The sequence below is a fragment of the Rhincodon typus genome, chromosome 17 (assembly GCF_021869965.1).
Source record: "Rhincodon typus isolate 14 chromosome 17, sRhiTyp1.1, whole genome shotgun sequence".
NCBI classification, from domain to species: domain Eukaryota; kingdom Metazoa; phylum Chordata; class Chondrichthyes; order Orectolobiformes; family Rhincodontidae; genus Rhincodon; species Rhincodon typus.
In genome coordinates, this window is record NC_063348.1 from 50,308,922 (window position 1) to 50,321,193 (window position 12,272).

The 12,272-nt window shown below is 42.1% G+C and overlaps 1 protein-coding gene across 2 annotated transcripts in view; it reads right to left on the reverse strand.

The window, feature by feature from the left end:
• LOC109915968 (coiled-coil domain-containing protein 34) overlaps positions 1-10,545 on the reverse strand; it is a 31,648-nt gene extending 21,103 nt beyond the window's left edge. The window contains exon 1 of one of the 2 annotated variants that reach the window (XM_048606801.1): positions 10,367-10,545. The gene's annotated coding sequence lies outside the window, so the exon portion shown is untranslated. Of the gene's footprint in view, positions 1-251; positions 525-10,366 lie in introns of those variants that run through there. The other variant, XM_048606800.1, reaches the window with a different exon arrangement.
• Positions 10,546-12,272: the final 1,727 nt, after the last annotated feature.

Sequence of the window (12,272 nt, forward strand, 5' to 3'; positions counted from 1 at the left end):
GGGGGAGGGGGTGTGGGATGGGGGTGGGGGAAGGGGAGGGGGAGGGGGAGGGGACGGGAAGAAGTGGGAAGGGGGAGAAGGAGGGAAGGGGGGTAAGTGGACAGGGCAGGGTTGCTCTGTGCTCTGGTATTGCTGAAATCTCATTGGGAAATAAGAGAGAGACTCTCTCTCACTCTCCCAACACCCGATGGACAGTTTCTCTCTCCTCCTCCCCCATCCATCCCTTTCCTCTTTCCCTCTCCCTCACTCACATTTTCTCCTCCTCCTCTCGGTCTCTCCCTGTCTCCGAGTCCGGGTATCCCCGTGGCGCTGCATCCACCAATCAGGACGCACGCCCCTGGCCGCGGGGACGCGGTGACGTCGTCTCCATGGTGACGGGCCGGGCCTAGTTACGGAGAAGCCTCTAGCTTCAACAAACGGTCTGGCATTTTTACTCCGCCCCGTCAGAGAATTCTCCTTCATTACTCTACATTCATTATTCTTTGAAGCATAGCTTGAATTGTTGAATACAGCTAAACACATTTGTAAACTGCTAGACTAAATCAATCAGTTTTTGACCAAAACTCTTAAAAACAAGACTGTGGAACCAGGTAGATGGGCGCTAATGACTGTGGGTGGGGGGTTGTTACTGATGGCTCTGAGCGGGAGTGCGGTGTATTGGCCGACTCTGCAAAGTAAGGAAAGTGAATGACGAGACTCAGATCTCTTTAAAGCGATTTGAATAGGTTCAGTAGGTGGACAAAAGAAATTGGTAATTGGAGCATAATGTGGTTGGGAAAATATGAAACAGAATCAGAAATGGCTGGAAAAACTCAGCAGGTCTGGCAGCATCTGTGGAGAGAAAGCAGAGTTAATGTTTCAGAACTGATTGTAGCGAGGCCAGAAGTCACACGACATCAGGTTATACCCCAACAGATTTATTTGAAACCACAAGCTTTCTATGCGCTGCTCCTTCGTCAATTGGGCAACACTGGCACCTCCACATCATGATTGTAGTGAGGAAGAGGTTGGCACGATGGGGGAGGGGGTGAGAAGTAATTGATGGATGGAGATGGAGCCCAGAGAGAGGGAAAAACAGTTGAGCACACAAATGAATGGGTAAAGGTTAGCCTGAGAGAATCAATAGCTGCTAATGGGAACCACCAGTGGCTTACAATCCGTTGTCTGTAGTAGCAGCCCATGTGATGACAAAGTTTGGTGTGTCGGGGTGGGGACCCTTTAACATTTTTTTCAGGTCACCGTATCTCAGTTGAGGGGAGAGGTTGAAAGGAGACGCCTTCAAGGTAGAATCAGCTGGTGCAGGATTTGAACCTATGCTGTTGTGGCATCTGTATCATAAATTAGCTCTCCTGCCAACTGAGCTAAAGTACAGAGCAGTTAATTACTCTTGTTGAAAACTATAAATACTTTTACCCTGAAATTAATTATAAAATTATCTCTGTATCCAAATAGCTAGTTCTCCCTCTATTCTATGTGGTCTAACCTTACTAACTGCCAGGTCAAAATCCTGAATGCATTTGGCCCATATCCGTCTAAACCCTTCCTATTCATGTACTCATCCAGACGCCTTTTAAATATTGTAATTGTACCCATCTCCACCACTTCATCTGGCAGCTGGTTCCATACACGCACCACCCTCTGCATGAAAAAGTTGCCCCTCAGGTTCCTTTTAAATCTTTCCCCTCTCACCGTAAACCTGTGCCCTCTAGTTTAGGACTCCCCTACCCTACGGAAAAAGACCCTGGCTATTCACCCGATCAATGCCCCTCATGATTTTATAAACTTCTATAAGGTCGCTCCTCTCCCTCCAATACTCCAAGGAAAAAAGCCTCATGCCTATTCAGCCTCTCCCTTCAGCTCAAACTCTCCAATCCCAGCAACGTCCTTGTAAATCTTTTCTCTACACTTTCAAGTTTAACAACATTTTTCCTATAGCAAGGAGACCAGAATTGAACACAGTATTCTAAAATTGGCCGAACCAATGTCCTGTACAGCTCTAATATGACCTCCCAACTCTTGTACTGAATGCATTGACCAATGAAGGCAAGCATATCAAATGCCTTCTTCACTACCCTGTCTGCCTTCAACTCCACTTTCATTGAACATGCACATGCACCCCTAGGTCCCTTTGTTTGGCAGTGCTCCCCAGGGCCCTACCATTAAGTGTATAAATCCTGCCCTGATTTGCCTTACCAAAGTGCAAAACCTCACATTTATCTAAATTAAACTTCATCTGCCACTCCTTGGCCCATTGGCCCATCTGATCAAAGTCCTGTTGTAACCCTCTTCATTGTCCACTATACCACCAATTTTAGTGTTATCTGCAAACTTACTAACCATATCTCCTATGTCACATCCAAATCATTTATCTCAAAATAAATTTTAAATAAAGTTTTCATCAATAAAAATGCCAGTTTAAAAGGTATTCAGATGTTTTAGCTGTGAGTATACTTAGTGAGAATCAAGCATGTACAAGTTATGGTAATGTAAGTAACTGCACCAAACTGAGCCACATGGATCTGATCTGCAATCCAACACTGAATTGCCAGATGAAAACAAAAAGTGCTAAAGAAGCTCAGCAGCCTTTGTGGAGAGAGAAATAGGGTTAATGTTTTGAGTCCAAGAGTCATGTTGGACTTGGAACATTAACTCTGTTTCACTCTTTACGCATGCTGCCAGACTTGCTCCCACTTTGACTTTATTTCAGATCTCCAGCGTCCACAGTACTCTGTCCAGGGCTGGATGAAATGTATCCTGGCCTGTTGAGTGAGGCAAGGTTGGAAGTAGGAGGGTGCTCGCTAAAATTTTAAATTTCTCTCTGACCACAGGAGAGGTGCACGAGGGCTGCAGGACAGCCGATACGGTACCATTATTCAAGAAGGAAGGAAAGGATAAACCAGGAAACTACAGGCCAGTAAGTCTAGCATTGGCAGTGGGGAAACTATTGGAAACAATTCTGAGGGACAGAATTAATATGCACTTAGGCAGGGATTAGTCAAGAACAATCAGCATGGTTTTGTTAACAAGAGGTCATGTCTGACTAACTTGACTGAATTTTTCAGAAGTAAATGAGTGTGTAGATGAGGACAGTGCATTTGAGGTAGTCTACTTAGACTTCAACAAGGCTTTTGATATAATTCAGCAATGGCAGACTGACTACGAAGGTAAAGAGATCATGGGACGCAAGGAAATTTAGCTAATCGGATCCAGAATTGACTGAATGGCAGGAAGCAAAGGGTCCTTGTTGAAGAGTCGGGTGACTGGAAGCTTGTGTCCGGTGAGTTTCCATAGGGATCGGTTTTGGGGCCCTTTCTGTTTGTGTAATATGTATATATTTAGATTTGAATGTAGGAGGGTTGATTAGTAAGTTTCCTGCTGTGTCAGGAAAGCAGCCAACATAACAAAGACCCCTCCTACCCAGTTATACGCTTCTCCACCCTCTTCCATTGGGCAGAAGATATAAAAGTTTGAATTCACGTATGAACAGATTCAATAACAGCTGTTATCAGACTTTTGAACAGTCCCCTCAAGTGTTAAAGTTGATCGCTCTCTCTCCCTTTCTGCACCTTCTTTGTGGCTGTAACACTGTATTCTGCACTCTGTTCTGCTACCCTGACACATTTTCTATGGTCTGATCTGCCTTTAGAGCAAGCAACACTTTTCATGGTTTTTTGGTGCATGTGACAACAATAAATCAAATCAAATCAGAATTTGGTGGAGTGTTAATTACTAGGGAGGATAGCCTTAAATTACAAGAGGATAGAGACTGATTGGTCAGATGGGCTGATCAGTGGCAAATAGAATTCAATCCGGATAAGTGTGAGATGATGCACTTGGGCAGGACAAACAAGGCAAAGGAATACACGATGAATGGTAGGACCCTGGGAAGCACTGAGGATTGGAGGGACCTTGGTGTGCATATTCCATTTGTCCCTTAAGGTAGTGAGGCAGGTAGATAAAGTAGTTAAGAAGGCATATGGGATACTTGCCTTTATTAGTTGAAGCAGAGAATTTAACAGCAGGGAAATTATGCTGGAACAGTCTAAAAATATTGGTTGGGCTACAACTAAATCATTTGAGCTCTGGAGTCCACATTATACCTGAGATGTGATTGTGCTGGGGATGATGCAAAGGAGATTTACCAGGAGGTTTCCTGAACTGCAGGGTTTTAGTTATGAAGAGGAATTGGATAGACTGGGGTTGTTTTCCTTGGAGTAGTGGAGATTAAAAGGGGGCATGATTAAGATCCTTAAAATTCTAAGGAGCATGGATAGGGCAGACTGGAAGAAACTTTCCCTTTGGTGGTGTGATTGATGACCAATGGGTATAGAGTTAAGGTAAGGGGCTTGAGGTTTATGGGGGATATGAGAAAACATGTTTCATCCAGAGGATGTGGGAATCTGGAACTCATTGCCTGTAAGAATGGTAGCCACAGAAACTCATTAAATTGAGAAGTACTTAGATGTGCACTTGCAATGCCAAGGCATACAAGGCAATGGTTCAAATACTGGAAATGGGATTAGAATAGTTGGATAGTTGTTTTTGACCAACAAAGACTCAATGGGCCAAAGGACCTTTTTTTTTCTGTTCTGTGGACCTCTATGAATCTACAATATCTCACCTCTCAGCCTTCACCAATTTATCTTCATAACTGAAGTTCCTCATCCCTGAAACCATTCTTCTGAATCTCATCTGTATCATCTCAAATGCCTTCACATCCTTTCTAAAATGTGACACCCAGAACTGGATATATTTAGACCAGGTGAGAAGAGTTGAATTCACTTTCTGCATTCAACCTCCTAATTTGGCTGCAAATATATTTGTTCTTTTGGCATGAGGCTATGCCTCTCTCTAATTTAGGATTGAGAAGTCATATCATACAGCACAGAAACATACCCTTTGGCCCAACCAGTCCATTTTGACCATAATCCCAAACTAAACTAGTCCCACCTGCCTGTGCTTGGCCTGTACCCCTCATGACCTTTCCTATTCATGTACTTAGCCAAATATCTTTTAAATGTTGTAACTGTACCTGCATTCACCACTTCCTCTGGAAATTCATTCTAGACCTGAACCACTCTCTGTGTAAAAGAAAAAGTTGCCGCTCATGTCCTTTTCAAGTCTTTCTCCTGGAGGAATTACTTCATTCAGAGGTTGTTGAATCTATGGAATTCTGTACACCGGAGGGTTGTGGAGGCTCCATTGTTGAATATATTCAAGATCAAGGTCGATAGATTTCTACACGTTAAGAACATCAGGGAATATAAGGATAAAGATTGCCTTTTTTTTTTGTATTTTTAATTGTGGACTGATATGGGAAAAAGACTATTTCAAAACCAAGGTTTGCTGGAAAAACTACTGCAAGATTTGAAAACAAGCAACCTAACACTCATTGGGAGCAATGTTTACAGAGCTGCTATTTCAAGCAGTAGTCGGAGAATGGGCAGATGTTTGTGTACAAATGGAGATTCATCCAGCAACAAGCAGTTGATTGGTCTTTGAATTAATGACCGGTGATTGATGACAAAGGCCTTCTGACTGCCAATAACTAAGTGATTGATTCTCTGGTAACTGAATAGCTTTGAACTGTGAACAAGATCTCCACAAGCTCAGGAGCTTTTTGTATTCTCTGCAATGAAAACTATTTTAACCCTGAAGAAAAATGGTTTCTTTTCCCTTCAGCAGTTGCTGGTAACTGTGACTTTTTAATATGTTAGAGACACTTACAAGTGTGAAGCAATTACCATGTGTCTCCTACAAACAGGTGAAAGAAAACATCTGGAGAAGGAAGACTGAGAACCAGTGAGCTGATCAGCACAAGAACCAGTGAGCTGATCAGCACAAGAACCATGTCATATTTTGTGAACATGAAACCCTGAACTGCTCTCCCAGTTTGTTCCCTCTACCAATAACATCCATATTTCTCTCCTATCTGTCTATTTGTGTGCGGGTGTGTGTGTAAGGAGGAGATTACAGGAAGATGAATGTTTTAATTTTATTTGCAAGCACTTTTCTATTATAAATGGAAGCATTCAATTGTCTCCTTTCATTAAAAGGACATAAAGCTAACTTTTTTATTTGTTCTTTGATATCTGGGTGCCGTGAACAATGCTAGCATTCGTAATTCATCTTCACTTGCCTTTAAATTGAATGGCTCTCTAGACCATTTTTAAAGGCACTTAAGAGTTGATCACATCACTGTGGGCCTGGAATCACATGTAGACCAGACATAGATGGCAGATTTCCCTCCGTAAAGGATATAAGTGAACTAGATGGGTTTTTATAATAATCAATGATAGTTTAATATGTCACTATTACTGAGACTAGCTTTATAGTCCACTGTTATTAATTGAATTTTAAAGAAAATTTGACAACCTGTCTCTAAGAACATTAACCTGGGTCTCTGGATTATTAACCCAGTGACATTACCACTGTCTCACTATCTAACTTCCTTCCCCCCACCTACGCATATGCAAACATTTTTCTGAGTAAACAGAGGTTTAACTTTATATTTTAATTTAATACATTCAAATAAATCCTTCCTTCCCATAAAGTTTCATTCCATTGCCGTGATGTATAACATGCAATTGATTGAGGTACGAAGGAGAAGTGGATCAAAAGGCTTTATAATGCATTTTCATGCTTTTACAAGTTTGAAACTGCCAAGACAAATTAAGAGCTATCATAATTATATAAGCTCAGTGAAGCAGTTACATCATAAATCACTGGTATTTTGTTCAGTGGCAGAGTCAGATTAATTAGTTTTACAAAGTAACAATGGACCAGATAATAGATACAATTCAGAAGTTGTGGCATGGAGTGCAGAGTGGGCACATGACGGTCCGAGCAATGGCAGTCATGTTCCATATGTACCAATGATGCTCAACTCTGCCAATCAAGTCCATGTCTTGATCTAAAAAAACTGATGCTGCTCTCTCTCCAGGCATCTGGGACCCTGAACAAGGAAAGAAACAGCGTCCAGCTAAATGTCAGCAAAACAGCCACCTTCTTCACCTCAAGCCGTGCAAAAAGGTGCAGCTTCTTGGTTCTCTTTTCAACATAAACTTTGCTTCCTCCCTCACATCTGATTACTCATATTTTTTACACAAAACTATCAATAGACTTCTTCCAGTCTATACTGAAACTTATATCCTCACTTTGCCAATTTTAGGACTTGGTTTATTCAGTACTTCCATCCTTACCTTACTTGTCCCACAACTGGCAACTTTGTTTAGAGTTTGGAAATCATCCTGTTGAAGTTTCTGGCTAAATTCCAGTCCTTTCAAGATTGTCTTTAAACCTTTGATCAAACGTTATTTCACCTTGTGTAAAACCCCCTCCCTTGGCTCAGTAGCTGCCTTTTTCATTATATTTCTTATGAAATGCCTTGGAGCATTTTTCTACATTTAAGGTGTTATATAAATGCACGTGCTGTTTCTGCTAGTCTTGGTCTCTATTAAATATAACATGGCCAATCCAAATATAAAGCATAGCCAATCCAAATATCAGCACATCTTTGGACTGTTAAAGTAAACCGGAGCACCCAAAGAAAACCCACGCAGAAACAGAGAGAATGTGCAAAATCCACACAGACAATCACCCAAGAGTGGAATCAAACTCAGGTCCCCGGTGCTGTGAGGCAGCAGTGCTGACCACTGAGTCGCCGTTCCGCCTATTAGTTCAAGAACATAGGCATACCTCACCTATATCCAGTGGCCCAATGATTCTGTGCAGTTCAGTGTCCCACACATCTTGTATCTCATTCCAATCCCTGATATTCCAATTTTGGAGGAATATCCTTGTGCCAATTAGAAGATCAGTCTCATCAATCTGGTAATCAATCATGTTTTCTTTCTCAGTGTCTCTCTTTTGCTCTCTGTTCTCTTGGACATCATTTTGAATGCCTGGCTTAACCTCACATGATGCTCAGAAATCCACTTATTGACCTGGCCATTCCCATCAAGAGGCATGGTGAGACTAAGGCGATGTTCCACAGGAAGACTTGTGTCTCATTCAAAGAAGGTAGTGTGGAGAATAGCCTGTGGATGGGTGTGAGGAGCTATTATAAGCATTAACCATTTCCAGAAGGTAACCAGGCCACTTCTGTCCATTCTGAGGAAGCAATGCATGAGTACAGTTCAATAATTTGCACTAGATGAGGGGGCTGGTTCAATACTTATCAGTGCCATAGATATTGCAAAACCTCTGTTGGATCTTTCTGTCGAATATGCATCCCCGATAACTGTAAATCCAACTTGGCACACTGAAATGGACAAGTCAATTACAATTTAACACTTTGGCTATAGTTGAGGCATTTTGGTCAAGAGTGGAAAAGCGTGAACATGGGCGAGACATCCATGAGTATGAAAAGATGCTCAGTTCTGTTACTACTCGGGTTAAGTATCATGAAATCCATTGCAAGAGTCTTTAGAGGTCTCTTGGGACCGGGAATTCCAACTGGAATCAACTGCATGGGTTCAACAACCCATTTGGTCTCTGTTACTCCAAGCTTGTCTCATATATCCTTTCACAACCATTCCTTCAGCATTCTCCGATTTCCTCAGATAATTCTGGAGTGGGGAGCCAAAGTGTAGCCTTGCACAAACCTTCTATAGTAACCAGCTAGACGAAGGAATCCATGGAGTTCTCTCCCTGCCTTAGACCAGGGCCACTCCTCAACTTCTCAGATTTTCTCACCGTCAGGTGTAATGCCTTCCTTAGTAATAAAGTGCCCAAGGTATATTTATCCAGCAAAATTGGCACTTCTCTGCTTTAATTTTCAAGTTTAATAGTAACAAGCAGGCTGAGCTGGTGTCTAATTTTGCAAGGGTCTCCTCGAATGTGGAGCTGAAGATTAGTCTGTTCAGACACACAAGGATGAACTAGAAATTAAGACCAGCAAAAGCTTTATCTATCACATGCAGGAAGGTGGAGATCAAACAGCATCCTTGTATATTCACAAAGTCCTTTGGCACCCATTCAGAATTCTATCTGCTCAATGCCTTTTTCAGTACTAGGTAGCAGGTTATAACAATGGGCCAAATTGAGACTGCAGGAATACTTTGCACCTTTAAGAACTCGCAATGCTCATCAATCCTAGGTAGATGGTAAGCATCCTTCTGCGTTTTTGCACTGAGGATGGGATTCAGCAGGGCGATGCGATCAAACAACTTCATCATGGTTACCGAAATCAGGCCCTCCCCTTCAGTTTGCTTGTACTCATAAAAGCTCTGCCATTACTCGGTCAGGCTACTGCTGTCACCCAAAACTGTTGTCAGTGCCCCAAAGATCCACTGGGGATGTTTTTTTTGGAATGTTCATGCCAGTAAGCCCATTGGGAAAAGGTACAAACATTTCCTTGTGAACACTTCCTGCTCACTTGCACTGAGGCCCCTGGGTGCCATAACCATCTGCATGACCAAATTGAATTGTTAAATCATCGGGTGTTTCCAGTCTTTCCCCAAGTCTGTCCAGCCACCTGCTCATCAACAAACAGAATATCCAAACAGAAGTTCCACTTCCTTCCCTCTGTAGCTTCAATGGAATGCACACAGAAAGCCTTTGCCTGGTTTTGGACTTTGGTCTGATTCCCTTTGACAATACTTGAGCTTCCAATGATCCCAGAGAAACTTCAGCCTTCCTCACAGACATTGCCACTCCTCCATCATCCACTTCATCTTGGCCATATGCATTTGAAGCTTATCCACCATGACTTGATGTCTATGCTGTGAAATCCTGCCAAACTTGCCAGAAATGTAATGTGACTTTAAAATGGACAGCCCAAAGATCATGAACAAGGATTCTTTATCTCTGTAATGATTTGATGCCAGTGCACTAAAGGGAAATTAAGGCTAAACAAGGAAGATTTTACAGTATTTACATGAAATGAAGTCTCAAGCTTATTTTGGGCTAAGAAATCCTATGTCTGTCTGGTCCTTCTTCCCAAGAAGCCTCCTTCCTCAAAGACACCTTTTCTTGCAGAGTTCCACTGATCCAGCTGTTCTCCTTCACCATCACCTGCTGCCGGAAACCCCAGTACAACTACTTGAGCTTCCCTGCTCAATGGCCTCCCCCACTATCTCCACCTACTGTGGGAGGTTCTGTACCTTTTGTTTCAAACACAATTGAAAAACAAAAACCCACAAAATATGATCTATCAAGCCAGACTTCATTATTGGATCAGCCTTGTCCAGGAATAAGACCAATTGAGATAATCGTTCCTGTTAGTTCCCCAGTTCATTTGCCATACTGTCCAGTAACCATATTGTCTCACCTCACCGGTTCAAACATTTGCAAATCTTTTCACAACAGCACTGTGGAGCTACCTACATAGCATAGATTGAAATGGTTCAAAAAGGCTGCCTACCAGCTTCTCGCCAGCATCTAGGAATAAGAATTAAATGCTGGCTGCACCAGGGACTCTCAGAGCAAATAAACGTTGCTGCAACACAAGTATGTGATAGCAAGAACTGCAGATGCTGGATTTCCTGAAGGGTCCTGACCTGAAACGTCACTTTCCTGTTCCTCTGATGCTGCCTGGCCTCTGTCTTCCTCCAGCTCCACATTTTGTTATCAACACAAGTACGCTTTCTTTAATCACTTTGACGAACATACGATGCCTATTTAGTGAACCTACATATGAAATCCAAACCTGAAGCTTCTGAATTTAAAGTGCACTGACATTTCTTGAACTTTCAAATCATATCGATTTTTTTTGACAGAAATCGGATGCTACTTTTTTCAAGCTGTGTTTGCTTCTCATCAGGTGATTTTGTTTTGTAAATTGTGTTAGCACAGATATCCTTTCAAGCCTTCTTTATGACACGGCAAAACATTCTCCTTTTGTCCTGTCTCATTGGTCGGCCTCACAATGATGCGAGCAATGGATCCTTGCGTATGTTTCTTTAAGTTTATTGGTATCTGAAGGATCTTTTACTTAAGAGTACATGGTTTTATGATCCCTGCTAAAAATACAGCTGAAGTTTAAAAGATCTAAAAGATCAAGATACCTTTTCTATTTACCTTCACAAAAGTAGCAGATAATATTGTTTTTTCAACATTTGAAGTACGTACCGCAAAACCAAGCCAACTGCCCGGAAAGAATACAAAATCTGGTAACATGGATCATACTGGATTGACAAACATAACCAAGACTCTTACTGTTGAAAAATCCAACCACCTTTGCTACATTGTAAGTTCTTAAACTATAATATTTTCAGAATACCGATGAAATATGTATACATTCCTAAAGTTTGTTTTGGTTCTGCACGAGTGTCTTTTCAGAACTCATCAGCAAAGAGTCACAAAAAACAGTTAAGTTGCACCTCAAAATACTCAGACGTGTGCTTCCAATGAAAGCTTTTGGTCTGCAAGCAGTTTTGTCATGTTGCCATCTCTGGTAATCAGGGGCATGGGAATATTGATAGTAGTCCTGGGTATTTGTCTGTCTGATTGATGAGTTGAAGGAGCAGGAGGCAATGCAAATTACTCACAAGACTGGGACACATGCTACATTTTTGGCTGCCAACAGCTGCTGGCAGCATGGCTACTGGCAAACAAACAGCAGTGGAAGGTAAGGATGCCTAACAACAAAATTACCCTGGTTTGAAGAACTGTCTCCACAGGAGATGGGATGGGATGGCACTGTTGGGAAGAAATGGAGATGGCAGGAGTGGGATGGAAATAGCATGGAATGGCGGATAAAATGATGGAATTGGTCAAGTGTGGGAAAATCACAAGGATAATTATATGATCCAACTTATTCAAAAATGACTCTTTTTTGCTAAACATGAGAAAATCACTAGATTTGAACTAAAGGAAAGAATTTTCCCATTTTTTGGTGTTTTCAAGTAGGATTCATTACAATTGATTCACCATGGCCCTTGTTGGCTTTTTTCATGCAATCTTCTGTTCTGCATCTTATTAATTTGGTAATTGGCCTTTTTGGCACCAACCTTACATGCAGGGGAGGCAGAAGTGATGGCTGCTGCCAGTACTTCCACTATCCACGCTACTGGCACCACATTTAAGTCTCAGTTGCACAGCACTTCAGTTGGTGCAAACAAGGAATTGGCCTTCATAGTGGGGTTTCAACATTGGTCCTGGGAAAATGGCCCAGTAAAGCAAGTTACCTCCATGCTTTGCACACAGGTATCTCAAGATGCCTGGGATGAAGTGGAGGTAAGGGCCACCTTCTTATGACCAGCAAAGGAAGCCAGACCACCAGACTCAGCCAGGCTAGACATCGATCACAGCCTGGATCAGTACAGTGA